General features: G+C 56.7%; 1 protein-coding gene and 1 long non-coding RNA gene across 2 annotated transcripts in view; one reads left to right on the top strand and one right to left on the bottom strand.

Annotated features, from left to right (window-relative positions):
* TCF20 (transcription factor 20) overlaps positions 1–800 on the bottom strand; it is a 93,343-nt gene extending 92,543 nt beyond the window's left edge. Inside the window, exon 1 of the mRNA XM_027540617.1 lies at positions 717–800. The gene's annotated coding sequence lies outside the window, so the exon portion shown is untranslated. The remainder of the gene's footprint in view (positions 1–716) is intronic.
* On the top strand, positions 178–7,352 carry LOC113892152. The gene is made up of 3 exons (XR_003510979.1): positions 178–356; positions 3,773–3,884; positions 4,746–7,352. It is a non-coding gene; the product is annotated as an uncharacterized LOC113892152 (long non-coding RNA).
* The last annotated feature ends 16,171 nt before the right edge of the window (positions 7,353–23,523 follow it).

Here is a 23,523-nt window from a genome sequence, read left to right as displayed (position 1 = left end):
GAGCCCGGCCAGCCGGTACCTGCCCTCCGCCCCCAACAGGCGAGAAGCAGCCGCGTCCACATGGCTTCAGGTGTTCACATGGCAAGAAGCGGGCCCTCTGCCCTCCCCGCGGCGGGGGCGCGCGACGGCTCCCCAGCTACGCTCCCGCCCGCGGGAGCCCGGCCAGCCCCTCCCCAAGCCCGGCCCTCCGCCTGCCCGCCTGCCTCGCCCCCAGCAAAGCGGCGAGAGCTGCGGGATGTACCCAGGGCTGCCAGGGGGCACCCCCCAACCCGGGACGGGCGGCGCTGACCCCGTCGACCCCCTGGGCGCCGCCCGCTCACATCCGCCGCCGGTGCACCCGAGGGCGCAACGAGCAGGTACCGTTCTCCAGGCAACCTCAGGCCAGGACCGGTGCCCAAGCCCGGTCAGACCGAGACCCCCACCCCCCACCCCCGCCTCAGCGCCCTGATGATGCCAGGCCGGGCCCTTTCCCCTCAGCGCCCCGAGGCCAAGGCAGGCCGCTCCTCTTTGCACTCCCGGGTCCGGTCGGGCCGGCCCCTGAGCACCCCGAGTCCTGGCCTCGGAGTCCGGGGGGCTCGGCGCACTCTCAGGTCGGGCCGGGCAAGGACCTCTGTCTGCCCCCAGCCCCGGAGGCCAAGACACCCGGCCTGGCCCTCCCCGCAAGCCCCTCAGCCCCTGACCCCGGCCCCTCCCCCTCAGGCGCAGGCGGCGGTTACCTGCGGGAGCCCCCCGCCCGGTCCCTCGGCCTCAGCCGGGGGCGGGAGGGGAAGGAGCGGCGGCGGCGGACGGCGCCGCGCGGGGTGGGGGTGGGGGAAGCCTCCGCTGCCTCCAGCTCGGGCGCCCGGGGCCGGCGGCGGGGCGGGCCGGGGGGCCGCGGCCCCTCGACGCTCGCTCCGGCCCGCGCGCTCGCGCGCGCTCGCTCGCTCCCCGGTCGGGCGCGCCTCAGGGCGGGCTCCCCCGGCGGAGGCCGCGGCCGCCTCGCAGGGGCCGAAAGCCGCTCGGCTCGGGGTTTTTTCTCTCCATTCTCCCAACACACAGGAAATAACAGAGCGTCAGGTGACGCCGGACGGCCAATCGCGGGGCTCGGAGCCGCGGCGCGCGCGGGCGGGCGGGAGTGGGGCGCGCGGCGGGGGCGGGGCGCGCGGCGGGGGCGGGGCGCCGGGGGCGGGGCCGGCGGGCGCGCGCGTGCCCACCCGCGTGCGGCCGCGCCGAGGCCTGCGCGCGCCTGGCCGGAGACCTCCCCGCGCCCCTCCGACGCCCGCCCGGCGGCCGGGGTCGCGCTGAGGCGGCGGCTGGTCCCCCTCGGCAGCTGCGGGGTGCGGCGCGCGTGTCTCGCCGCTCACCCAGTGCCATCTTGGCCCGCAGATCCCGGCCGTCCTGGGAGTGGCCGCGATCCAACTTTCTGGGGAGTTGGTGGCCCGGAATCTCTCCTTGCGATTTCTGGAGTTCCCTCGGAGCCGCCAAAACCAGGATCGCGCCTCTGGCCCCTAGTGGGGAGCCCCACCCGCGCGGGGCCAGGGGCCCTGCTCTCTCACCCTGTAACCTGGCTTAGGGGGGCCGGCTCCTGCCCGCCCTAGCGCCCTGCGGGCCCGCAGGCCTACTTCCCTAACCGCCCTCCACCCCTTGACGCCGCGTGTCCTTGGATGAATGACTTGGGCCCTCTTGGGACTCAGTTTCCTCCGCAATAAAAGCAAGGATGAGGAGGCCCACCAACCTCGCCTGTAAAATAGATGCTCACCAAATGCCAGTTGCCTTTGCCTGAGGCAGCCTAAAAAAAAAAAAAAAAAAGCTGCCACGCCTGACTGGCTGGACCCAGGGTCCAGAATTAATTTGGAGATGAGGTGGAGGATTTGTGGCGCCAAGGCCTCGGGCCGTTCCCAGCCTTCTTTTGCAAATCTCATGTACGTTTTATGGAGCAAAGGAATGGTTGACTTTTTTTTTTTTTTAAGAAAATTTCAGTTGGTAAAACAACAGGAGATGTTTCTGCTGTGTGACCCACTGTGATCACCAGTGAGATGACCAGTGAGGGTCGGTTGTGTTTGGAGTGCTTGTGATCCCCTCTCTCGCTCACGCAGAAACCTGGTCAAATTCTCTCCCCACTCTAGGCCTGTTTCTGGTTGGTACAGTGGGAAGGAGGAGCATGTGGACTAGATGTCCCTAACGTTGACTAAAAGTGCTAATTCTAAATTAGGCCCCCATCTGCCCTAGATGTTAAGGGAGTATATGTGGCTTCCTTTCCTGGAGCAACCTGACTTGAAAGTAAACTGGAATTGGAAGAAGTGGGCAGCAGGTGGAGGCTGATAGGAAGCAGGTGTGGCCTGGGGTGCAGTTTCAGTGTATTTGAGGTCCACAGCTCCCCAGGGCCTGGCTGTGCTCTTTCACCTCTCACCCCACCTAGACAGAGGCATTAGCTTTGTCTTGCCCTGGGCCACCAGAAGAGGATTCTGGCTGTGGCAACACCTGCTGCCAGCAAAAGGATCCAAAGCAGGGCCTGAGTTGCTGCTGGCACCCCAGGAGGATGTGGCTGGGAGGGCCGTGATTTCTCCTGGCTTCTGTCCAATCATACAAAGTGGGGGCTGGCTCCAATGTGGGTCAGAGCTATTCTTGGACACTTGGTCCCCCAGCACCTCCTGCATGCCAGGTGGGGTGCCGGTCTCTTCCGGGGTAGAGATTAACAGGCCGCCAAGCCCTGCCCTCTGGCTGTTCCCATTGTTCTGTGAGTTTCATTTTCAAATTCTTTGGCACCAAGACTTAAAAGACCAGTGCTGGCTTTTGTTTGAGTCAGAGCTACAGAGGCAAAGAAGGAACTCTTAGCACAGACCCATGTTTTCTGGACAAACACAGAAAGATGTGAGAGAGCTCCCATTTGGTCTTGGGAGCTCCCTCAATTTCTTGAGGGAATTCGTGAAGAAAAGGGAAGCCCATTTCCTAAGTCTCCTGCCCTCATCCTTCTCCCCTTCCTGCCCCTTCTTCCTCCGCCCCTTTGGGTCTCAGACTGGGGGACCAGAACATGAAAGGGATGGCGACAAGCCATGCAAAGCCTCATTCAGAAGGGAAGGAATGCAGACAGGTAACTGAAGTCCAAGCTTTTGTTTGTTCCTGCCTCCTGTCCTGAGACTGACCCTACAGCCCCCTCCCCCGCCACTGTGGACCCTGCTGGAACAGGGCTAGCTAACCTCCGACCTGGAAACTTCCCCAGTCCTCAGGCCGGGCCAGCCTGGACATCTTCCCCTTAGTAGCCTATCACTTTTCCTTCCAGTATCATCTGGAAAGAGAACATGTGTGGGCATTATGACCAACAGACAGGCTTGGGCTGTGTGGCCTTGGACTACTCACTTCACCTCTCTGAACCTTGATAAAATGGGGATAATGTGACCTCACTCATAAGGTATTATGGGAATCTAAAGAGATGCATAAAGAATTCAGTACAGTACCAGGCACACATTAGCAATAACAACAGTTCTATGATGTGGACAGACAAGCAGACAGGTTCAGAGAGCCAGCCAGTATGGTCAAGACCCCATAGTGGCCGGAGCACAATTAACTGGGGGTGTCTTTGATCACATTAGCATCTTCCATTGTTCTCTCACTGTCTCATCTGTGAGAATCCGGTTTTTCCTACCACACTTGAAGAACAGTAGATTGGTTGGGGTTTTTTTTTTCTTTTTCTCCCTCTCTCTCGTCTAACCCAGTCCCCTCGAAAAATACTTATTGAACTGAATCAGTGGTTTCAATTCCAGAAGCAAAATTAATCCTTTCCCTCCTCCTCCAGCTCCGAGATGGCTTTTGGAAACCCCGTGTCACTCCCTTTATTACAAACTCCTCTGCCCTCCTCCAGGCGCCTGAGCCACTCCGGGATTACAAATGGAGCCTTCTGCCTCTAGGTCAGTGATTCCGCTACCATCTGTCAGCACGGATTGATTGAGGAGACTGGCCCTGCCCGGCGTATCAGTGACTTGTGCGAAGTGAGCCGGGTGCGGCGCCTTCAGCGGCAGGCGGATGTCCTTCCTCTGGCTCCCTGGCTCGCTCTCGAGAGCACACGTACCGCCCGCCCGCACCTTTATCCTTCAGTGGGCCCCAGCTCTCCTTCCTCTTGGGAGGGGCCTCCTGCCAACTGGAGAGGAAGGCGGAGGCCTCCTGGAACTCCTGCTCGCAGGCCTCCAGGAGAGGACTTACCAAAAAAAACCTCCGCTTACCGGAAGTGGGGGAACCCCCCCCCCCCACCGGCATCCTGCGGAGCCTGTCCCCAGCCAGGCACTTTCCCCACGCAGAGCGCAAACAGGAGGGGTGGCCAGAACCTCTGTGGGCACGCCTTCCTTCCACACAGAGCACCTGCTCTGTGTGTGAGGCTGCGGGCCCTGATGGAGGGAACGCAGACCTCAGACAGGTCTTTCCCAGGCAAGGGCAGGGCATGCAGGGAGGCCCAGGGGGTGGGGACAGTTCCAGATAGATAGTTGGGGGATCCCAAAATGGAGCCGCCTGCGGACAGCAGTTCCCAGAACTGTGTGCAGCGCAGGGCCATGGGAACCAGAGATGGGGGTGCAGAGGTGGGCAGGGGTGGGATCTACAGGGCCTTGTATCTGGGACACTTGGTTTCATGGGGTCTCCCAGTGACCTCTGACCTGGAGATCTGCCCCTCAATCCTGCCCTCGCCCTCATTCCCCCAGGGCCTAAGTGGTGGCCTCCTCCTTGGCCCTCGCTGGTTGCACTGGGCTGTCTGTGCTCACATGCATTCTCTTCCACAGGACTGTGAGCCCCCTCTGCTTCCCTGGGGTCTCGGGCATTCCAAGGCAGGGCCAGGCACCATCACCATAACAACGATCCCATTAGAAATGGATCCCCAGCCCAGAAGAATCCAGGCTCACTGGGAACAGGCACTGTGGGTTTGCAGCGACACGATGAGGTTGGTACTGTTCCCATCTCCACTTTACAGATGGAACCATTGAGACACAGAGAGCTCTACGGCTCGTCCCAAGTCACACCGCTCAGAAGAGGCCAAGCCGGGATTGGAACCCAGGTCTTTAGAGGTTGCACTCTTAACCACCAGGTTTCCCAGCACTCGGTAAACACAGGAAAGATGGACAGACACAGACAGTTGGTGGGCCCCAAAGCGTGCAGGCAGACGGGGAAAGAGATGGGAGGGGACACAGCAGGGTGGGCACCAGCCTTTCCCCAAAGTAACACTGTAAATCCCTGGAGCCTGGGCAGTTTGCAGGTGTTGGACCCTCAGACCCACACCTGAAAGACCAAGGCCTGCCCACCAAGCGGCAGGAGCTGGGCATCAGTGTACTCAGAACACCGGAGGAGACGCAGCTAAGCAGCGGCAGGCCCCTATCACAGGACAGATCACCCTTCAGCCCACTCCCCACTCCTGCCACCCGTGGCTTGAGTCTTCCTGGGAAGTCCCTGGCATGGTGGCCCAGCACAGGGCACTGAGCTGGGGGCCTAGCCTGGTGTTACTGACGTGTGTCCTTCAGCAAATTATCTGATGGCCCTGAGTCTCATTTCTTCAAATCAGAACGGGTGGGAAGAAGGGCCGAGTGGTCTGCCTGCCTCAGGTCCCTTACGGCAACCTCAGTCACTCCTCCCACCCCCAAACCTTATGAGGCAGGGATTGCCATCCTCACAGTGCAGAGCAGGAAATGGGACACACAGAGAGGTTAAGAAACTTGCCCGAGGTCACACAGCTAGCAAGCCGAAGAGCTAGTCTGAACTCAGCCTTCTGGCAAAGTGTTAAACTGAAGATGAAACAACTTAACAATAGTCTAAGTGACAAAGGCATGTTCTAAGCGCTTCACCTGCGTTAACTTGCTTAATCCTCACCAAAGCTCCATGAGGTGGATACTATTATTACCTCATTCCGAAGATAAGGAAACTGAGTCACAAGGCAGAGACGAAATCTGAACCCAGGCGGGTCTGGCTGCAGAGCCCCTGCATGGCTTTATCACAGGCGAACAATAGGGAGGTTCCTTTCCATCGGGATTATTTCTGCTTGAAAGCTCAAGACTTTTAGCCCCGTCCCTGTTGGGCTCCACGGGAAGGCAGTGCTGCATGCTGAGGCATGCTGGGAAAAGACTTTGTTCCGTCCTGTTCTGTTGACACGCTCTTCACTTTAAGCCTGAAACCCCAGCTTCCTGCGAAGATTTCAAACCGTGGAGAAAATCTTCAGCCATGATAACAGCCACGGCTTCCCGCGCCTCCCGTGTTCCCCGTGCCTGGGGCTCCGTGTATGTGTCCTCACCCTTGACCCGTCACAACACCCAAGTAGCCCCCCGCTTCACAGCTGAAGACACTGAAGCCCAGAATTGCTAACAAAATGCCCTCCCCCTCCCCCCCGGCCAAAGCACACAGCTGCCAAGTTGCGGCTCCGCGTCATTCTCGAGAATCCCGGATCTTTGGATCGCATTGGCCGCACCCCGCCGTGCAGGGCACGGAGGTGGCCCTGGTGTGCTGGGCTTCGATGGAGATGCTGCTGTTGCTCTTCAACCACACAGTGTCACAACTCCCGGGCCACAGGGAAAGCACGGGGACACAGGTGTGGGAAGCGTGGACATTAGCATCCGCTCCACTCCACCTCCCTCCCTCCAGGGACTCAGGCGTGGCTGCCCCAAGGTGAGAGCCTTCTGGAAGCAGTCCCGCCCTATGAGGCTCCACATCACTGTCTGCGTCTCCCCAGGAGCTCACAGGATAACTCCAAGGCACATGTGTGATGCCGGGGAAATAGAAAGCAGCCAAGTCAGTGGATTCTCCAACTCCCAGCTGGTCCTCTGGATGGCAGCCTCTCTTCCCGGCCCACCCCTCCCTGCCGCAAACTCATTACATTTCCAGAAGCCAGCTTTGACCCTATCCTCCCCCAAACCTCGGGCTCAGAGGTTGTCGGTGGGTCCCAAGGAGATTTCAGAATTCAAGTAAATTCTCAAAGCCCTTGTCTGGCCCCTGCCACCTCTCCAGCCTTCTCTCACGTGTCCCATCCTGCTTCTTTGCCAAACCAAACGAGTCGTGTCCCCACCGTATGCCTGTCTGCCTATCCAAAGCAGGAAGCCCTTCCCTCTTCCCTACAGACTGAAAGCATACCCTCTTTCAAGTCTCACGCAAATGCTACCACCTCCATGAAGCCTTACCTTAACACTCATCATAAATTCATTCAACAAACAGTATTTGAGCCCTCACCATACATGAAGTCTTGAGCTCAAAGGTCTCTATTGTCATGGATCCCCCTGGGATAGTCCATGTATAGTCCCCTGGGATCATTAGAGCAAAAACCATCACATAATGAATCATTTAGTAATAGCCACGAAAGAGACACAGAAGATGCAGGTTTGATCCTAGGTCAGGAAGATCCCCTGGAGGAGGAAATGGTAACCCACTCCAGTATTCTTGCCTGGAGAATCCCATGGACAGAGGAGCCTGGTGGGCTGCAGTCCATGGGGTCGCAAAGAATCCGACATGACTGAACGGCTAAGCACGCACGCACGCACGCACAATACACATCGATAAGAAAGTGGGCAGGCGCACAGAGGGTATGTAATAAGAGCCGGGTCTTGGGGGATCCAGGACATTTGAGCTGAGACCTGCAGGACAGATAGGAAGTTGCCAAGCAATGAGGTTGGAGGAGAGAGCTCCAGGCAGTGGGCACAGCACGGGCAAAAGCCCTCAGGCAGGAGGGAGCGAGCAGATTTCCAGGAAGGGAAAGGAGGCCAGTGCAATTCAAATGAAATGAGTAAGCTGGAGGTGCAGCTGGAGCAAAACAGTGCAAACCACGAAAGACTTGGGGACTTTATCCCAAAGGCAAAACGAGGAACTGCGGAAGGTTTCCTAGCAGAAAAAAGAGTCAATGTTCATTTATAAACAATCCCGCCAATTGCTCCATGGCTGTGTCTTCTGAAAAGCCCATGCTTTGCATCCAGCCACCCCTGACCCTTGGCTGTCTGGTCATTTAGGGGTGGAGTTTTCAATCCCTTCCTCCCGGACTGAGCTCTCAAGGGTAGAGCTGACCTCCAGTTCTCCAGCATCATCCCCCGTGTGTGGAGCTGCTCCAAAACCGTTTGTGGAATGAGCTAACGGACATGACACTTAGCAGCTTTTCCCCTGGAAGGGGCCAGGCTGCCTGGGGGGCCTTCCACATTCTCTGGAAATCACAAAATTCAAGGGTTTCAGTGAGGTCACTCCTCAGGGAGCCCTTGCAAGTACAGTCGGCATCGCACTGAAGCGCACGTCCAGGGCCAGCACCCAGCAATGACACCACACAGGCGTCTGCCTGTGACCGTGTCCCGAACGACCAGAAATAGAACAGAAAGAGGTGCTTTCGAGCTTACAAAGCACATTTCACACGCACAGCTTCACACAGGGTCAACCCTCATGGGTGGATTCGGTTCCTGGCCTGTTTTACAGATGGGGAAACTGAGGCCCAGTCAGGGGAGGGTCTCTGAAAAGTCATCTCAAAGCCAAGACTGAAACCTGACAACCATTCAGGCTACGTATGGTCCCCATGAGGTTAAGAGAGCGTTCCGGAAACTTCTTTTGAAAAATGCTTTAAAGTGACATATTTCATCAGGATGTCTGTCACGCCAGCAGTGGGAGCCAACACACCAATTCTCGCAGGCCGTTCCCCCTGCATGTCAGATCTGTTGCACGCTCAGCCCCAGGCCCTGGAGGCTTAGCCCAGGGCGTGGGAGGGGCCTGAGTGATGGAGCCTCAGCTCCCTGGGCTGGGTGCTGGCACAAAGCAGGTGCCTGGGAGACTCTGAGAGTTCCCCAGGGCAACCCAGGCGGATTGGAGGACTAACAACAGAGAACATTCCTACAGCTCTCCTGTGTGCCAGGAGCCACGCTCAAGAGTTACCTGCATCAGCTCAGGTCTTCCTTACAACAAGCCTTAAGAGGTGAGTACCAGTTACCTCCACTTCTGTTGTTTAGGGCTTCCCTGGTGGCTCAGAGTCGGACACGACTGAGTGATTCACACTTTCTTTCACTTATGTTGTTTAGTCGCTCAGTCATGTCCAACTGTTTGTGAACGAACTGTGGACCATAGCCCACCAGGCTCTTCTGTCTGTGGGATTTTCCAGGCAAGAATACCGGCGTGGCTTGCCATTCCCTTCTCCAGGGGATCTTCCCAACTCAGGGATCGAACTCATGTCTCCAGCATTAGCAGGAGGATTCTTTACCACTGAGCCCACCAGGGAAACCCAATTATCCCCACTTACAGATGTGGAAACTGAGGCTCAGAGCAATAACTAATTAGTCTTCTGTCCCACAGCCAGCGATTGGCAGAGCTGGGATTTGAGCCCTTTAAGAAACCCCACGCCCTGGCTAAGTAAAAGAAGGCAGAGACATCCCTGGCAGAGGAAAGGACAACTATGCGTCCTCCAGGACTGGGACCACGTGGGGCATCCATCCCTCACACACCTGATGACCATTACTTTTTCCTTTCTTTTCTGTTTTTTGCTTTTTCTTTTTTATTTGATGATCATTATTTGGGGCTTCTCTGGTGACTTCAGGACTTCCCTGGTGGCTCAGATGGTAAAGCGTCTGCCTACGACACAGGAGACCCGGGTTCGATCCCTGGGTCAGGAAGATCCTCTGGAGAAGGAAATGGCAACCCACTCTAGTACTCTCGCCTGGAGAATCCCATGGACGGAGGAGCATGCTAGGCTACAGTCCATGGGGTTGCAAAGAGTTGGACACGACTGACCTACTTCACTTTCTTTCTTCCTGGTGGCTCAGTGGTAAAGAATCAGCCTTCCAATGAAGGAGATACATGTTCAATCCCTGGGTCTGAAAGACCCCCAGGAGAAGGAAATGGCAACCCACTCCAGTACTTTTGCTTGGGAAATCCCAAGGACATAGGAGCCTGGTGGGTTAGAGTCCATGGGGTCGCAAAAGAGTCGGACATGACTAAGCGGCTAAACCACAACATTCTTGCTCCAGTGGCTCGCTGGCGTAGTAACTACCTCATTGCAGGCTTTGTGTCTCCCCAGCCTCCTTCTTCTCCCACCTCTACCCCATGGTCTCTGGGATCCCTTTACCTGTCCTGCTACCTGTGAGCTCCCAGCATTAGAATCTATCCCATCTCCTTTATGGTAGTTAGGTGGGGTGTACAACAGGCTTCCCAGGTCATTCAAGTGGTAAAGAACCTGCCTGCAAGTGCAGGAGACATGAGGTTTGGGCTTGATCCCTGGCTCGGGAAGATCCCCTGGAGGAGTGCATGGCAGTCCACTCCAGTGTTCTTGCCTGGAGAATCCTATGGACAGAGGAGCCTGGCAGGCTACAGTCCATAGGGTCACAAAGAGTCGGACATGACTGAAGAGACTCAGCACGCACGCATGAGGTATACAAAAGAAAGGGAGGGCAGAGAGCGACGCTGCCTTGAGAAGCTTCCTAAGCTCTGGAGCTTCAGCTTTTTCATCTGAGAAATGGGGACATTAACATCGCCCACCACAGAGGGCTGCATCCACGCAAGTGCTTACTCTGCGACCTCGCACCTAAGCACTGGTTCTCTATTTCTGACTTCAGGTGCCCTGAGGTGGGATCACTCATCCTGTGAGCAGGCAGGCTCACGTTCAGGCAGCATTGGTCACCCAGCACAACACAGTGGGACAAGGAGTGAGCAGTCTGTTCGACCCCAAAGTTCGAGAGAAGGGAGGCAGATGAACCATTTGGGTCTTCGAAGCAGCTCAGCGTCACCCTGCTGGGTGTGGCTGGACGTGGCTCCCAAGTCCTGTACCCGCCCACTCCCAGGACCGTCCCCAAACGAGTGGTGCACATTAAGTGGTGTGGGGGCAGCCCCGTGCCCTCCTGGGCGCCCCTGTCTCACTGGACCTGATCAGCCCCCTCCTCCAGCCCAGGTGAGGGACGCTGGTGGGGCAGGAGGAGCAGTGCGAAGGCTGGATGCCCACGTTGTTCAACTGTGGGCTGACTGCAGAATGAAAGGGAGGAAAGCATCCTTTCTGGAAAAATCAGTGGACAGAGGACACCCCCCTAAGTCACAACCTTCATGGAAGCCAGCCAAGAAAACCAAAGAGACCAGAGAAATGGGCGGCCGTTACAGCAGCTGAGAGGTGAACGAGCCCAAGCCCCCATCAGACAGACAGGAAGACTGAGACCTAGGGTGGGGCCACAACTGACTTGGGTCCAAGGCTCTGCCCTGTCTAAAGGGGTGTCTGTTCCCACATGGCCCATTCACAGTGGTGGGTGGGCCCTTGTGTTCCTCGTGCCGCACACTCCAGCCTTCCAAACCTTCTGGTCTGGCTCACAGTACCAAGGGTGCCAGCTTAGCCTTGCCCAGAAAACAGCAAGTCTCTGGGGCTTTTCCCTGTGTGCTTCTGGCTTCTGGGATCCCCTGCCCACCCCACCCCCACCCTCACATGTTAGTCAGTTACTATATTCAATAAGATACTACATAGTTATACAATAAGAACAGAGCCTGCCTGACTCACAGTAAGAGCTCATGTATGTGTGTGTGTGTGTGTGTGTGCGTGCTAAGTCGCTTCAGTTGTGTCCGACTCTGCGATCCCATGGACTGTAGCCTGCCAGGCTCCTCTGTCCATGGAATTCTCCAGGCAAGAATACTGGAGTGGGTTGCCATGCCCTCCTCCAGGGGATCTTCCCCACCCAGGGATCGAACCCGCGTCTCTTACATCTCCTGCATTGGCAGGCAAGTTCCTTACCACTAGCGCCACCTGGGAAACCCAAAAGCTCATAAATATTAGCCATTATTACCAGGCATGATTATCTTCCCCACTTTACAGCTAGGAAAACCAAGGTTCAGAAGGATTCAGTGACTGGCCCATAGACATGAGATGCTACACTCTCTTGGGCTGACTTTTTTTTGAGCTAACAGTTCTTGGGTGGCTTTTGGGGAGCCAGGCTCTGGGCTGACTCCTCTGTGAGAGTTATCTCCCCTAATCTTCACCACAGCCCTGTGGCCAGGAAATCGAGGCTCAGAGAGGGCAGGTGATTTGCCTGGGGCAACCAGCTGGTAAATGGCAGAGCCCAGGTTGAAGGAGGCAGCCTGGCTCATTTTGTGAACTGGAGAGAATAATGGCCCTGGCCTCTTGCAGGAAGTTCCAGTCACGTCAGGGTCCCAGGCTAGAGAAGCTGCTCCAGGAACCCTCGCTCAAGTTGGAGACCAGGCGGCTACCCTGATTCCCCGACAATGTTGGCCCCGGTTCAGGGAGGGGACTGCACTGGCTCTGGGCGCCAGAGATGTCCTGAGACTGCAAATCAGGAGACCCAGGCTGGTCCTTAAACTCCCAGGCAGTCCGAGAATCCCAAGAGTACAAGGCCACCCTGCGAGGCTGACTTGGGAGGAGCTAGAATGGGCCAGCTTTGTGGGCAGCCTGCCCGCTCCCATCAAGTCAGTCTCTCCCGCCTCCAGAAATGGCTCCCGCTGTCGCTCCCCCTTCCCCTTCCTGGGCTTCAGCCACTTGAGGTGACTGGCCTTTCACACCTGCAGCTCTGCTGTTGCTCTTCCTTCCAGTGATACACCTTCCTCTGCCTTAGCCTGGCAAACTCCTACTCATTCTCCAAGACCTTCAAATGGCACCTCCTCTCTGAAGCCCATCTTGAGTGACCTGTCAGAATTCACAAGGGGAACTTTTTGTTGTGCCTCTAGGTTGCCGGCCCAGCCAGCTCCCTCACAGCGACAGCTGCCATTCGCTGAGCATCTGCTGTGTACAGGCACGGCGCCTGTAGTCTCCTTAACCCCATAACAAGCCTGCAGGAAGAGCTTACTACTGGTAAGTCACTGCATCTCTGAGAGATTAAATAACTTGCCTAAAATCATATAGCTAGAGAATGGCCAGGGAGAACTGTAACTCAGGTCTGCCTGCAAACTCCTGGGGTCCATCAAATTGTGGGCATACAAAGGAGAGGGGCTTGGTGTGCATCTCCCCTCTCTGTAGGCCGGGGGGTGGGCACACAGCTCCAAGGGGGCAGGCTCTGTGAGCCTAGACTGGGTGAAATGAGCTGACTGGCCAGTTGGAACCTTGCCTGGTGCTCCCAGCACCTTTTGGCAGAAGGCTCTGGAGCCCAAGCCTGGAACGGACCCAGCACCTCAGCCTTGAGGAGAGTCTATCAACTGTTCTTTCCTTTTCCATCTGGCAAAGGAGCCTCCATAGGGCACCAGAGCCCTGCAAGGGAAGCCCAGGTGGGCAGCTGCCCCTCACACACAGCTCCTGGCTCCCCCACACAGGTTGCCTGTGGGCCTAGGACCTGAAGACAACTCTGGGGGAGATGAGCAAGCCCACCACCAATTTTCAAAGGGGACATTAGCCACAAGAGGCTCTCCAGTTCGGGGCAGATGTCCTGGCCACAGGCGTAGCCGTGGCTTGTCCCCACAGGTCAGGCTCCATGGGGAAAAAATCCCCTTCTGGCGGGTTTGTCCAAAGGAAGTGAGCCCGTGACCACTTCCGGGGTGCAAGGCGGGGCAAGTGTTCCATCTTGGTGGCCCACCTTCCTGGGATATAGGCAAGTCTGGACCTGCGCCCACCCCACCCCCCGCCCCTAGTTTCCTGGCACAAACCTCCTCTGTGCTCAGCTGTGGGCAGGTGCTGGGAACACTGAGGATGTCTTAAAATTCCTGTCACCCAGGACCTGACAGTGACTATGCTTCTCACAACACTGTGTATGTATGTGTGTGTGTGTGTGTGTGTGTGTGTGTGTGGAGGCGAGGATGGGCAGGCCCCCAGGTCATTCACACTGAAGGCAGCGAAGACTTCCTGGAGGAGGCTAACTGAGTTCAGAAGGACTTGACCAGGTGAGAAAGGCGGTGAGGAAGCAGCTCCTGAGGACAGAGACCCAGAATGAGGCCCACAGCCTGAGGCCTAGTGTGTGACAGGCCAGACCCAGAGGCTCACAGCCTTCCCCTCGACCCTCCATGTGAGGTGGGCTCCCACCTCGACTGCTCAGCTGGGGTCCTCCCATCCCTACTGGGGCCTGAGCTCTATGGCCCAGCCCTCTCTGTGTCCTCTGACCTGCTGTGTGCTTGCTTCTCCCTCTGCCTGAGCCCTGTTGGCAGCCACAGCTAAAGGGCTATGGCTGCCCTCAGCCGGGGTCAGGCTCATGCACTCTGCCCTCATGGCTCCATCAGAGGAGACAGGGGGTGCTGGGACGCTCTGCCATCACCCACCTAGCCACAGAACCCATGGCCTGCCTCCTGCAGCAGGGGCAGGCCCATCTCTGGCCTCTAGAAACCCCATCTGAGCCCCAGCCCCAGGCTGTCTGTCTCTGGTTACCTCGGGGAAGCAGCTTGGGTGGACGTAGCCTTCTGAGACCTCAGGCCGCCCCAGTCAAGCGCATGACAGGACGGCGACCCTGGCCTGGGGAGACAGCCAAGACGGGCAATGGCTGGGGGTCAGGAAAACCCCCGCCAGGGGCCTCCCGCAGAGTGAGGAGGGGGCTGGTGGGCCAGGGAGGAGGGGGAATCAGCTCCTCCCCGCCATGCTAGCCTGTCTGTCTCCAGCACTTCACTGTAAAAATAAATGGAAGAAGCACACGCCAGACAGGAAAAAAAAAAGAGGAAAAAACAGAAAAGCCCCAAACCACCCCACACGGGGCTCCCTTGGCGGGTTTGGGCCAAGGCCTTGGTCTGGGTTACTCACTGCCGCTTCCCCCGGGGAAGCTGCTGGAGCCAAATTTGCATTTACCACAAACAGAGACAACACAATGTCATAATCCTTCTCCTGTCATTCTCCCCTCTCTTCCTCCTCCCACCTCAGACACACACACACACACACACGCACACGCACACGCTAACACAAAATGACGGCTCCCTCGACAGCCTGAATGAGCAAAGCCCTCGATCGGCCTCTTAATTGTTGGTGTTTCTCTCCGGCCCGGCGCTCAGTGCCCCTCGCCCAACTTGGAGGGGACCACCCACTGCCCCCTCCTTTGTCCCGAATCACCGCTGACAAATGGCCTGCTGGAGGGGAAGAATAAGCCTTGGAAATAACGGTGGTGCTGGTGGGGTTGGGTGGGGGGAGCAGCCAGCCCCCACCCCCTGCCGCCTCTGCACCCTCGAGGCTGGGGTCCCGGCCCTAGGATGCTGGGCCGACTGGAGGGGACCGGAGGCGGTGGGCAGCGAGAGTGACTCGGCCCCTGGGACTCTGACCCGGAGCCCTGGCCTTCACGCCCCTGCCCTGCCTCTGCTGCCCTGGGCTCCCAGAGCAGCGCCCCCGGCCCGCCTCTCTCGCCCCTCCTCTCCCGGCCACCCTCCAGGCCCTGCTCTGAACATCCCCCGCGCTCCCCTCCCGCTATCGCTCTTTATGGCAGTTTCAAAGCTGCAGCCGCCACTCGAGCAGCTGCGGCCTTTGATGGGGGACAAGGCAGTGAAGGCCGCCCGGGAGGCCCCTGCCCGCCCTGCCCTGGCCCGCCCCGCCCCGCCCCCGCCTGCCCCCCCCCCGCCTGCCCCCCCCCCCGGCCCCCACCCCCCGGGAGCCTGGGCCAGGCAGCGCGGCGCGGCGGAGCGCCCAGCGGGCACGCCTCACACGCCAGAGCAAACTTTCGTGACCGGAGGGAGAGACACGGCACACACGCCGCCTTTACCTTTGCAGCAGCATCCTTCCGGCCACTTGCTCCAGACCTCTCCAATAGCTCCCCCGGCCCGGCGAGAGGCCGGGAGGAAAACAACTCCGATGCGAGGCTGGGGAGGAAGGGGGCGGGTTGGGGGGGAGGAGGAAAGGGAAACAAGGAGCAGAAAAAGGAAAGGGGGCAGTTTCTCTCGTCTATCAGCCTCCTCGCGGCGCCTCCTGCCCGAGCCGGCAAGTGAAGTCACAGGGCCGGGGCGGTGACATCAGCTGAGCCTCTGACATCACGGCCCCTGCCCGATCTCACCTCTGCAGGGTGGAGATGGAGGAGCAGCGGGGAGGAGGGATGGATGGAGGAGGGAGGGGAGCACCGATCCCTCTCCATCGCCCTCAAATGCGGAGAGCGTGCCAGCGTGGGGGGGGGGGGGAGGGGCAGGCAGCTCATCTCTGAAGAATTATGTTTTATCTCTATAGATAGGGGAGATTATGTGTCTATTTATAATTGGCCCTTGAGGGAATGGCTTAAAAGGGGCAAACGCCCTTCAAGGCGAGAAGCACAGCTCACCCCACCGTTCTTGGTGCCCAGCAGGTAAAGGCCAGCGTATCATGAGCAGGTAAAGGTCAGCGGTCATGAGCACCTACTATGCGCGGGAACTCGCACTCAGCCTCTTGGGTGGCGATGGCAAAGACCTGGTGTGGCTCCAGGAGGGGAGGGCCTCCCTGAGGCAGCGCAGCAGGAAAATGAGCTGGGATTTGAGGTCAGGGGCACAGAGGGTGAGAAAGGTCCGGTTCACAGCCAGCACAGGGGCCCAGAGCTTGAGGAGGGGACAGCCAGGCAGCCCTGGGGCTTCCGGAAGCCTTTCCCCAGCTGCTGAAACGAGGCATTGAGTTTGATCACTCAGCCTAGGCTGCCTGTTCCCTCCACCCTCCCAGGAACGATGGGCTTCCCAGGGGCAGGCAGAGTGCCCCAGATCGCATCTCCAGGGGTGGCAGCAGCAGGCGGCCTGCCCTCGGTGTGTGGCCAGCGGCACCAGTTCAGTGGGCTGAGCACCCACTGCCACGTGCAGTCCTGCAGCAGGCGTTCACGCCCCCTCCTACTCCGTGGCTATGCCTAAGAGGGAGACACCAAAGCCCTATATCAAGACGGGGAAACTGAGGCCCAAGGCACGGTGGACAAAACAAAGACCCAGGCATTTAGTGCCTAGGCGCCAGACCATGGCCAGATTCTTGGCCCTGCAACGCCCTCTGCCCGAGCCGCCGCCTTCATGGCTGTGCAGACCATCCAGATGCCCACTTCCTTTAAGGAAACTCACCTGAGCCTCTGCCCTCAGGTGAGTGGCCGCACAATCCGCTCTGCTGTGTTCCCTTCAGCTCAAGACCCCAGCCCCACGGTCCCCCAAGGCAGCATCCTCCTCCTGGCACCACGGGGCGTCTGGGCTGCTGACCACTGGCTGCCCCGACTCAGCTCACAGCTTTGTCCGAGCTCCAGGGCCTGGCATTGGCTGAGGACCTACGAAGTGCCAGGCTCCAGTTATCTCACTTCATCCCTCCCATGTCCCAGATGTCAGGGGTAGAGGCCAGGAGGCCGGGCTGCTCCCACCGTCTGGAAAGTCATTCCCTTTCTCCCAGGCTTTCCTTGAAGCCCAGAGTGAATGGCTCCACCTGGGTTCTCAGGACTCCAGCCATGCTTTGCACTGGTCCTTTCCCCACCTGGTGGCTCAGCTGGTAAAGAATCTGCCCGCAATGAGGGAGACCTGGGTTCGATCCCTGGGTTGGGAAGATCCCCTGGAGAAGGGCAAGGCTACCCACTCCAGTATTCTGGCCTGGAGAATTCCATGTACTGTACAGTCCATGAGATGGCAAAGAGTCGGATATAACTGAGCGACTTTCACTTTGACTTTCCCCCCCGGCCAGGGCCTGACATGGTGCAGAATCTACACCAGGCACTCGGTGAATTGGCCCTATTCACAGAAAATGTGCACACAAGCGCAAACCCCAGTGAGCAGACCCAGGAGAAACAACTCCATTCAGTCCCCTAAACAAACCATGTTCCCTCTCACCTCCAGGCCTTGGCACCTGTGGTTCCTCTGCTTGGAACATCTCACCCCACCCTCCCCAGTCCCTGGCCACAGGAGGGTCTCCACTGAGACATCGCTTCCTCTAGAAGCATTTCCTGAATTCCAAGTCCAAGTGAGATGTGACTTTCCATGTGTATCCCCCGTTGTAGCTCTTACTCTATCCTGGGAGGCAGCAGGAAGTGATGAAAAGGGGTGGGGCTTCAAGGCAGCGGGCCAGGGTTCAAATCCCGGCTCCCCAGCTCCCTCACTGCGTGACCCTAGACAAGCACTTGACTCCTCTAAGTCTGTTTCCTCCTTTGTGAAGTGGGGCCAAGAACAGAAGCACAGTGCAGACCCTCAACAGACCCAGCAAAACCGTTCCTCCCTGTTCACCTGCCTGCCTCGCCAGCCAGGCTGCTACACCAGCCAAGGAGATGGCTCTGTTTGGTTCTCTAACCCCTGGCGTGGTGCCTGCTCACAGTGGGCACTCAAGAAGTATGCACTGAGGAAACCAGGCAAGGTTGGTTGACACAATGGCTTTTCATTTTAATTCAGTTCAGCAGTGCCTGGTTTTAAATCTTGGTTCTACCACTTCCTTCCTGTGTGATCATGGGCAAGTTACTTAACTTCTCGGAGTCTCATATGTTCCACCTGTAAAATGGGTATAAGACTAGACCCTACCTTATAAGGTTGTTGAGATGACATGAGAGAAGGGATGCAAAATGCTTATTAGCCCAGGGTAAACTCGTAGCAGAAGCCAGATCTGTGTCGGCTACCATCGTTATTACTGGGCTCTAACACAACCTCCCAGTAATAATAATGGGAAAAAGCAGAAGCAGTGACAGATACCATTTTCCTGGGCTCCAAAATCACTGTGGACGGTGACTGCAGCCATGAAACTAAAAGGATGTTTGCTCCTTGGAAGGAAAGCTATGACAAACCTAGACGGTGTATTAAAAAGCAAAGATATCACTTTGCTGACAAAGGTCTGTCTAGTCAAAGCTATGGTTTTTCCAGTATTCGTGGACAGATGTTAGAGTTGGACCATAAACAAGGCTGAGCACCAAAGAACTGATGCTTTTGAGTTGTGGTGCTCGAGCAGACTCTTGGTCTTTCACTCCCTGGACTGAAAGGAGATCAAACCAGTCAATCCTAAAGGAAATCAACCCTGAATATTCATTGGAAGGACTGATTCTAAAGTTCGAATACTTTGGCCACCTGATACGAAGAACCAACCCATTGGAAAAGACCCTGTTGCTGGGAAGGACTGAGGGCAGAAGGAGAAGGGGGCGACAGAGGATGAGAAGGTTAGATAGCATCACTGACTCAATGGACATGAATTTAAGCAAACTCTGGGAGATAGTGAAGGACAGAGGAGCCTAGTGTGCTGCAGTCCATGGGGTTGCAAAGAGTCGGACATGACTTAGCGACTAAACAGCAACAACACAACCTCAAAGAGCCTCACCTTCCCACTCTTGAAGGAATGTAACTAACACTCCTTACTTGGCTGAGTTTCTGAGTGGGTAACTGCAGACAAGGAGGATGAATGAGCCGAGCACAGAGTGGGCGCTTAGTAAATACGGAATAAATACAGGTTCCCTTCCGTTTCCTCAAACTAGACACACACATGGACAGTTATTCAGTAACTTTTCACAAACATGAGTGAGGTGGGATCACAAGTCAGGAGCAACAGATGCAGAGACAAGGCTTAGGAGGGAAGGCAACTAGGGGAGGAACCAGGAAAGGCTTTGTGGAGGAGGTGTGTGATCTGGGTCAGGAAGGTGCAGGGAAAGCAGGGAGGTGGGAGTGAATGTATGGACAGAAGAGTTGGGGCACCCACCCCTGCAAAAACAAAGGATTTCAAAGCAGCATCTCAGAGGGTAGGGGAGATGTTTCCATTGTCTCTCTTTGTGAACTTGGGGTTTGGTAGCACAATGGCTGAGCTGGAGGGCTCCATGGGCACGGAGCCTCTGTGCTGGGAATGTTGTCATGGATACAGGCCAACAACACAGACAGCAGAATAACTGAGCTGGGGCGGGGGGGACGTGCTGGAATCATCTGCCCCAATCATTCTTTAGATGTAGAAACTGAGGCCCAGAGAGAGGAAAGGACTTGATCAAGGTCACACAGCAGGTCAGCGGCAGAGCTGAGACCTATGCTCAGTCTCCTAATGGCTAGGTCAGAACTCTTTTACTGACAACGGCAATGACAAGTTCATGGTACTTGTGTAGCGCTTATTGTATGCACCTGTGTCTTAGTTTCTTAGGAAGATGAAGTCATTTGAGCCCCACAACTACCCTTGAGTCAGGGACTACCATTACTTCCATTTTGCAGATGAGCAAACTGAGGCCCAGGGAACTCAACTGAGTTGCCTGAAGTCACACTGCTAATAGAGAGCAGAGCCAGGATTCAACCCCAGGCTACAAAGCTGCAGAGTCTGGGTGCTTAACCAGTACACTCAGCTCTTCTCAGCATGCATCCATCCCATCATGCATACGTGCACCCATCCATCCAGTCAAGCATGCCTGCCTTCATTCAAGCAGCATTTACTCTAGTGCCTACTGTTCCAGGCACTCAGGAATTGGCAGTGAATGAAAGCCAACCCCACAGAGCCCTGCCCGCCCCTCTGTGACCCCTGCCGCCTTCTACTGAGCCCAGCCATTTCAGCTCGCTAAAAACCGTCTGTCTACCTGTAAAGCCTGGTCTCAAATGTAGCTGCTCAAGACCACAGACTGCTGTACTGCTGGGAAACCACAAACCAGCCCCCCTTCAAAAGCCATTCTGTCACTTGCTTAGGAAAGGGCGAGTGAAGACGATTGATCCAGTATATACTTCTGGATAGAATGATGAGTTGCATGGAGGACCAAGGCCTCACTGGCAAAAGAAAAAAAATTCTTCAAATCAGATTTAGAAATAGTACACAGGGCTTGAAGTGACAGAGCGAAAAAGTGCAACGGTTGTGTTTTGCCACTACAAGAGCTTTCAACAAGTCCAGAGCCCTTGGCAGGGAGGAAGCAGGTCAGTCACATGCCCTGGACAGTCTATCAGGTAGCTGAGTACTCTTCCGGGGCTCCCAGAAGACCCAGACCTCCTCCTGCTTATAGTAGAACACCTGCTTGGTTCCAGGCCACGACACTGTTCTGCCCTGAAAGGCTGGCATGACTGTCCCACTTCCCAGAGGACGAAACAGAAAAAGGAAGACTTTCCCAAAGTCAGCACAGGCCTGGCTCTCCAAAGACTGCGGTCCCCCTCAACACTGCCACTTGAGTGCAGCCTTGGGCAGGCCTTGTGGCTTCTCTGATCCTCCAGTTTCTTCTTCCTTAAAGTGAAGACACTGAGACACAAGAGCAGAAAGCTCCCTGCCAGCCCTGGCATTTGGTGCTTTCATCTGATGAGGCTGCAAGATTGGGGCCAAGGACAGGAAGAAGGGCCAGGCAGATGTTTCCCCAACCCACATCACCTCCAACACCTTCATCCCACCTCCACTAGGACCCTGAGTCAGCTTGTAAACAGTACCAGAACAAGGGATCTTAAAACAGAGATCCAGTTCAGGGAAATGAGGTGTTTTATGCCCATCCTACAGATGGGACTACAGATTCAAATCTGTAAGAGAAGTACTCTCTCCCTGCCACTGCCTTCCCTCAACACGCTGAGAGGCTCTGAACCTCCTGTGCCGTTTGGCCATGTGAGAGGAACTGAGTGGCTACTGAACTCAGGTTATTAATAGAATTAAGTTGCTGACTTAATTGAGTTGCTGCTGTGTCTGACTCTTTGTGACCCTATGGACTGTAGCCCACCAATCTCCTCTATCCATGGGATTCTCCAGGTAAGGAGTGGGTTGCCGTTTCCTTCTGCAGGGGATCTTCCCAACCGAAGGATCAAACCCATGTCTCCTGCATCGACAGGCGGGTTCTTTACCACTAATGCCACCTGGGAAACACATGCATGCATGCATTACTAATAATCCCCAATATCTGCATAATCTCCACCTTTTGGCTGTGCCAATGCTCACAGACTCAGTTTCCTCTTCCACAAAGCGGGAACCCTCGTCATTATTCTTCCCCGAGATGGCAGGACAGGAATCACGCGTCCCATTTTGCAGATGAAGGAACTGAGGCTCAGAGAAGTGGCATTCAGTGCACTGAAGCCACAACTCGAACACAGGTCTGTGACGCTTAATGTAGGAGGCGAAAGGCGAGAAAAGATCTGGGGTGGGCTGAGATTGTGAACCGAGCACACTTTTATCTGCTGGCAGTCTGCCGATGGTCACAAATGCGGGGTGATTGGCCCGCCCGGGGGCCATCAGGGGCCTGCAGCCTGCCCCGGGCACAGCTGCCACCCTGGCAGACCCCCAAAGAGCCCCCCGAAGAATCTCTGCGCTCTCAAGCTTTTTTTCCCATTCCAAACATGCCAGAGCCCCACGGACCCCGGAGGCTGCTACTTAGCGCCAGATTAATCACACCGAATTCTCCATCCAGATATTGCGTGCAGGCCGAATTCCCACCGCTAATCGCCGTAATATTCTCCTCGGCGTGTGCAGGCGGCCGGGGCGATGTTCCAGGAATATTAATTCTCCACCGCTGGCTCACTCCCGCCACACGCATGCGCCCCCTGCACCGCCGGCTGATGTTCAGGGATCAGGGGGCTGGGCAGGGGGACAGGAGACCAGCAGGAGGCAGAGCCCAGGTGGGAAGCCCTTCCTGGGGCCAGGGCCCCCCTGGGTGGGAAGCACTGGCCCCAAGGCCTGGCTGACAGTTTAACCTGAGCCAGTGCAGGGCTAGAGGTGGCTCATGCCTGCGGCGGGGGTTGCCCCACTTACCCTGTCTCTCCTTCCAGTTTTGCCCCAGAGCCCCCTGTCCCTGGATCTGCAGTAGTCTCAGGGCTCCTGAGAAGTCACATGGTACGAGTCCTCTGATGTCCTCTCAACACAGCAGAGCTTTGAGGAAATGGGCAGCCAGGGACCAGCTAATCCCAGCCAAAAAAAAAGCACACACACAAAAAGGAGTGAAAATCTTTCATCTGCTCAAAATATAAAAATGTGGGCGGCAGAGGGGACTCGGGTGAAAGAAGTTAGGCTCTACTGTGGGCTGGTCCAGCCTGGAGGGGACAGGCCTCTGCTGCTGGCAACACGGACCCTTGCCTAGCACATGTAGGGGACCCCCTCTCCACACAGAGTGATCCTTAGCAGAGGAGCCCGAGAAAGGCTGGTGGGGACAGCGTCTAGCTTCTGGAGGGTCTCTAAGGAGAGCAAGCCCACTGGTTCTGGTTGAAGCATATGGGCATATGGACAAGACACTGGCCTGTCCTCAGGGAGTGCCCGGCAATCCAAGAAAAACAACAGTCCTCCTGAGCACAGGCCCTGGGAGCACACCTCCTGCCCACCCCGACCCTGGGACCCCCAGAACAGCACTGGGAAGAGCCACATACTCAGGGGCTTCGCAAAACACCCTTCTGACCTTTGTTGTTCAGTCGCTAAGTTGTGTCCGACTCTTTGCCACCCCATGGACTGCAACACGCCAGGCTTCCCTGTCCTTCACCATCTCCCAGAGATTGCTCAAACTCATGCCTGTTGAGTCAGTCATGTCATGCCTCTGATCTTATCCTGGTTCAAACTCAGTACCACCAGGGGAAGCAGTTTCACACGCAGTTCACCGATAAGGAGCCTGATGCGTGGCCAGGTGAAGTCAACAGCCCAGCCAGAGCGGTCCCCAGGCCGACAGAATCCAGAGCCAGTGCCCTCTCCTCTCCAAAGCACAGCCTCACCCCACACCCCAGGGCTCCTCTTCTCAGAAATGACTTTTAAGGTTCTTCCTGCTCCCACATCCTGACCAACAAACAAAAGCATTTATTGAGCACCTCCTGTGTGCCAGGCCCAAGGATCCAGAAATGCACGAGACTGTATTGTTCAAGGAGCTCACCGTCAGGTGGGAGGAGAGAAAAGTA

Source organism: Bos indicus x Bos taurus, chromosome 5 (assembly GCF_003369695.1).
Source record: "Bos indicus x Bos taurus breed Angus x Brahman F1 hybrid chromosome 5, Bos_hybrid_MaternalHap_v2.0, whole genome shotgun sequence".
NCBI lineage: Eukaryota > Metazoa > Chordata > Mammalia > Artiodactyla > Bovidae > Bos > Bos indicus x Bos taurus.
Note: the sequence above shows the minus strand (reverse complement) of the source record. Positions and strands in the feature narration are given on the sequence as shown.